We start from the raw sequence: 5,725 nt of genomic DNA on the forward strand, positions 1-5,725 counted from the left end.
TGTAGAGACCTTTTCTGGAGTTAAACGCCAGCTTTCATGCCAGTTTGGGCGTTTAACTCCAAGTTTTATGCCAGTTCCAGCGTTAAACGCTGGAATTTCTGAGGCCGAATTGCTACGCCGATTTGGGCCATCAAATCTTGGGCAAAGTATGGACTATCATATATTGCTGGAAAGCCCAGGATGTCTACTTTCCAACACGCCGTTGAGAGCGCGCCAATTGGGCTTCTGTAGCTCCAGAAAATCCACTTCGAGTGCAGGGAGGTCAGAATCCAACAGCATCTGCAGTTCTTTTCAGTCTCTTAATCAGATTTTTGCTCAGGTCCCTCAATTTCAGCCAAAAATACCTGAAATCACAGAAAAACACACAAACTCATAGTAAAGCAGAAAAGTAAATTTTAACTAAAAACTAATAAATATACTAAAAACTCAACTAAAACTACTAAAAACATACTAAAAACAATGCCAAAAAGCGTACAAATTATCCGCTCATCACAACACCAAACTTAAATTGTTGCTTGTCCTCAAGCAACTGAAAATCAAATAAGATAAAAAGAAGAGAATATGCAATGAACTCCAAAACATCTATGAAGATCAGTATTAATTAGATGAGCGGGGCTTTTAGCTTTTTGCCTTGAATAGTTCTGGCATCTCACTTTATCCTTTGAAATTCAGAATGATTGGCTTCTTTAGGAACTCAGAATCCAGATAGTGTTATTGATTCTCCTAGTTAAGTATGATGATTCTTTAACACAGCTACTTTATGAGTCTTGGCCGTGGCCCAAAGCACTCTGTCTTCCAGTATTACCACCGGATACATACATGCCACAGACACATAATTGGGTGAACCTTTTCAGATTGTGACTCAGCTTTGCTAGAGTCCCCAATTAGAGGTGTCCAGGGTTCTTAAGCACACTCTTTTTGCCTTGGATCACAACTTTATTTCTTTCTTTTTCTTTCTTTTTCTCTTTCTCCTCTTTTTTTTTGTTTTCGTTTTTTTTTTCGTTTTTCTCCTCTTTTTTTTTTGTATTCACTGCTTTTTCTTGCTTCAAGAATCATTTTTATGATTTTTCAGATCCTCAATAACATGTCTCCTTTTTCATTATTCTTTCAAGAGCCAACATTCATGAACCACAAATTCAAAAGACATATGCACTGTTTAAGCATACATTCAGAAAACAAAAGTGTTGCCACCACATCAAAATAATTAATCTGTTATAAAATCTGAAATTCATGCAATTCTTCTCTTTTTCAATTAAGAACATTGTTTATTTAAGAAAGGTGATGGATTCATAGGACATTCATAACTTTAAGGCATAGACACTAAGACACTAATGATCACAAGACACAAACATGGACAAACATAAGCATAAAAATTCGAAAAACAAGAAAATAAAGAACAAAGAGATTAAAGAACGGGTCCACCTCAGTGATGGCGGCTTGTTCTTCCTCTTGAAGGTCTTATGGAGTGCTTGAGCTCCTCAATGTCTCTTCCTTGTCTTTGTTGCTCCTCTCTCATGATTCTTTGATCTTCTCTAATTTCATGGAGGAGGATGGAATGTTCTTGGTGCTCCACCCTTAGTTGTCCCATGTTGGAACTTAATTCTCCTAGGGAGGTGTTCAGTTGCTCCCAATAGTCTTGTGGAGGAAAGTGCATCCCTTGAGGCATCTCAGGGATCTTATGATGAGAGGGGTCTCTTGTTTGCTCCATCCTCTTCTTAGTAATGGGCTTGTCCTCATCAATGAGGATGTCTCCTTCTATGTCAACTCCTACTGAATAACAGAGGTGACAAATGAGATGAGGAAAGGCTAACCTTGCCAAGGTAGAGGACTTGTCCGCCACCTTATAGAGTTCTTGGGCTATAACCTCATGAACTTCCACTTCTTCTCCAATCATGATGCTATGGATCATGATGGCTCGGTCTAGAGTAACTTCGGACCGGTTGCTAGTGGGAATGATTGAGCGTTGGATAAACTCCAACCATCCTCTAGCCACGGGCTTGAGGTCATGCCTTCTCAATTGAACCGGCTTCCCTCTTGAGTCTCTATCTCTTCCATTGGGCGCCCTCTTCACAAATGTCAGTGAGGACTTGGTCCAACCTTTGATCAAAGTTGACCCTTTTTGAGTTTGAAAGGGACCTCATGGATCACCTTCTTCAAGGCCACAACTTCATAGAAGTGGTCTTGATGCACCCTTGAGATGAATCTCTCCATCTCCCATGACTCGGAGGTGAAAGCTTTTGCCTTCCCTTTCCTCTTTCTAGAGGTTTCTCCGGCCTTAGATGCCATAAATGGTTATGAAAAAACAAAAAGCAATGCTTTTACCACACCAAACTTAAAAGGTTTGCTCGTCCTCGAGCAAAAGAAGAAAGAAGAGAGTAGAAGAAGAAGAAATGAGGAAGAAGGGAATGGCTTTGTGTTCGGCCAAAGAGGGGGAGAAGTGGTGTTTTAGGTTGTGTGAAAGTGAAGGAGTGAAGAAGGGTTTATATAGGAGAGGGGGGCTCATGGTTCGGTCATGTATGGGTGGGTTTGGGAGGGAAAGTGGTTTGAATTTGAAGGGTGAGGTAGGTGGGGTTTTATGAAGGATGGATGTGAGTGGTGAAGAGAAGATGGGATTTGATAGGTGAAGGGTTTTTGGGGAAGAGGTGTTGAGGTGATTGGTGAATGGGTGAAGAAGAGAGACAGTGGTGGGGTTGGTGGGGATCCTGTGGGGTCCACAGATCCTGAGGTGTCAAGAAAAAGTCATCCCTGCACCAAATGGCATGCAAAAACGCGTTTTGAGCCAATTCTGGCGTTAAACGCCGGGCTGGTGCCCATTTCTGGCGTTTAACGCCAGGTTCTTGCCCTTTCCTGGCGTTTAACGCCAGTCTGGTGCCCCTTTCTGGCATTAAACGCCCAGAATAGTGCCAGACTGGGCGTTAAACGCCCATCTGCTAGCCTTACTAGCGTTTAAACGCCAGTAGGTTTTTCCTCCAGGGTGTGCTGTTTTTCTTCCTGTTTTTCATTCTGTTTTTGCTTTTTCAATTGATTTTGTGACTTCTTATGATCATCAACCTACAAAAAAAACATAAAATAACAAAGGAAAATAGATAAAATATAACATTGGGTTGCCTCCCAACAAGCGCTTCTTTAATGCCAGTAGCTTGACAGAGGGCTCTCATGGAGCCTCACAGATACTCAGAGCAATGTTGGAACCTCCCAACACCAAACTTAGAGTTTGAATGTGGGGGTTCAACACCAAACTTAGAGTTTGGTTGTGGCCTCCCAACACCAAACTTAGAGTTTGACTGTGGGGGCTCTGTTTGGCTCTGATTTGAGAGAAGCTCTTCATGCTTCCTCTCCATGGTGACAGAGGGATATCCTTGAGCCTTAAACACAAAGGATTCTTCATTCACTTGAATGATCAGTTCACCTCCATCAACATCAATCACAGCCTTTGCTGTGGCAAGGAAGGGTCTGCCAAGGATGATGGATTCATCCATGCACTTCCCAGTCTTTAGGACTATGAAATCAGCAGGGATGTAATGGTCTTCAACTTTTACCAGAACATCCTCTACAAGTCCATAAGCTTGTTTTCTTGAGTTGTCTGCCATCTCTAGTGAGATTTTTGCAGCTTGCACCTCAAAGATCCCTAGCTTCTCCATTACAGAGAGAGGCATGAGGTTTACACTTGACCCTAAGTCACACAAGGCCTTCTTGAAGGTCATGGTGCCTATGGTACAAGGTATTGAAAACTTTCCAGGATCCTGTCTCTTTTGAGGCAGTTTCTGCCTAGACAAGTCATCCAGTTCTTTGGTGAGCATAGGGGGTTCATCATCCCAAGTCTCATTTCCAAATAACTTGTCATTTAGCTTCATGATTGCTCCAAGGTATTTAGCAACTTGCTCTTCAGTAACATACTCATCCTCTTCAGAGGAAGAATACTCATCAGAGTTCATGAAAGGCAAAAGTAAGTCCAATGGAATCTTTATGGTCTCAATGTGAGCCTCAGATTTCCATGGTTCCTCATTGGGGAACTCAGTGGAGGCCAGTGGACGTCCATTGAGGTCTTCCTCAGTGGCATTCACTGCCTCTCCTTCCTCTCCAAATTCGGCCATGTTGATGGCCTTGCACTCTCCTTTTGGATTTTCTTCTGTGTTGCTTGGGAGAGTACTAGGAGGGAGTTCAGTAACTTGCTTACTCAGCTGACCTACTTGTGCCTCAAAGTTTCTAATGGAGGATCTTGTTTCAGTCATGAAAATTTGAGTGGTTTTGATGAGATCAGAGACCATGGTTGCTAAGTCAGAGGTGTTCTGCTTAGAACTCTCTGTCTGTTGCTGAGAAGATGATGAAAAAGGCTTGCCATTGCTAAACCTGTTTCTTCCACCATTATTGTTATTGAAACCTTGTTGAGGTCTCTCTTGATTCTTCCATGAGAAATTTGGATGATTTCTCCATGAAGAATTATAGGTGTTTCCATAGGGTTCTCCCATGTAATTCACCTCTTCCATTGAAGGGTTCTCAGGATCATAAGCTTCTTCTTCAGATGAAGCATCCTTAGTACTGCTTGGTGCATTTTGCATTCCAGACAGACTTTGAGAAATCAAATTGACTTGTTGAGTCAATATCTTGTTCTGAGCCAGAATGGCATTCAGAGTATCAATCTCAAGAACTCCTTTCTTCTGATTTGTCCCATTGTTCACAGGATTCCTTTCAGAAGTGTACATGAATTGGTTATTTGCAACCATTTCAATTAGTTCTTGAGCTTCTGTAGGCGTCTTCTTCAGATGAAGAGATCCTCCAGCAGAGCTATCCAAAGACATCTTGGATAGTTCAGAGAGACCATCATAGAAAATACCTATGATGCTCCATTCAGAAAGCATGTCAGAAGGACATTTTCTGATCAATTGTTTGTATCTTTCCCAAGCTTCATAGAGGGATTCTCCATCCTTCTGTCTGAAGGTTTGGACTTCCATTCTAAGCTTACTCAATTTTTGAGGTGGAAAGAACTTTGCCAAGAAGGCATTGACTAGCTTTTCCCAAGAGTTCAGGCTGTCTTTAGGTTGTAAGTCCAACCATATTCTAGCTCTGTCTCTTACAGCAAAAGGGAATAGCATTAGTCTGTAGACCTCAGGGTCAACCCCATTAGTCTTGACAGTGTCACAGATTTGCAAGAATTCAGCTAAAAACTGATGAGGATCTTCCAATGGAAGTCCATGGAACTTGCAATTCTGTTGCATTAGAGAAACTAATTGAGGCTTAAGCTCAAAGTTGTTTGCTCCAATGGCAAGGATAGAGATGCTTCTCCCATAGAAGTCGGGAGTAGGTGTAGTAAAGTCACCCAACACCTTCCTTGCATTGTTTGCATTGTTGTTATTTTCGGCTGCCATGTCTTCTTCTTTGAAGATTTCTGTTAGGTCCTCTACAGAGAGTTGTGCCTTAGCTTCTCTTAGCTTTCGCTTCAAGGTCCTTTCAGGTTCAGGGTCAGCTTCAACAAGAATGCCCTTGTCTTTGTTCCTGCTCATATGAAAGAGAAGAGAACAAGAAAGTATGGAATCCTCTATGTCACAGTATAGAGATTCCTTGAGGTGTCAGAGAAGACGAAAATTAGGAGGAAGAGGTAAAAGAATTCGAACTTAATCAAATAGAGTTCAAATTGTGCATTGAGGAGGAGTAATACTCCATAAATAGAAGGATATGAGAAGAGGGGAAGAGATTTTTCGAAAATTAATTAAAAGGATTTTAAAAA

General features: G+C 41.6%; 1 non-coding gene across 1 annotated transcript; it reads left to right on the forward strand.

Annotated features, from left to right (window-relative positions):
• The first annotated feature begins 4,853 nt into the window (after positions 1-4,853).
• Positions 4,854-4,961, forward strand: LOC130942317 (small nucleolar RNA R71). Its single transcript, XR_009070893.1, has one exon. It is a non-coding gene; the product is annotated as a small nucleolar RNA R71 (small nucleolar RNA).
• The last annotated feature ends 764 nt before the right edge of the window (positions 4,962-5,725 follow it).

This window comes from Arachis stenosperma, chromosome 7 (assembly GCF_014773155.1).
Source record: "Arachis stenosperma cultivar V10309 chromosome 7, arast.V10309.gnm1.PFL2, whole genome shotgun sequence".
NCBI classification, from domain to species: Eukaryota; Viridiplantae; Streptophyta; class Magnoliopsida; order Fabales; family Fabaceae; genus Arachis; species Arachis stenosperma.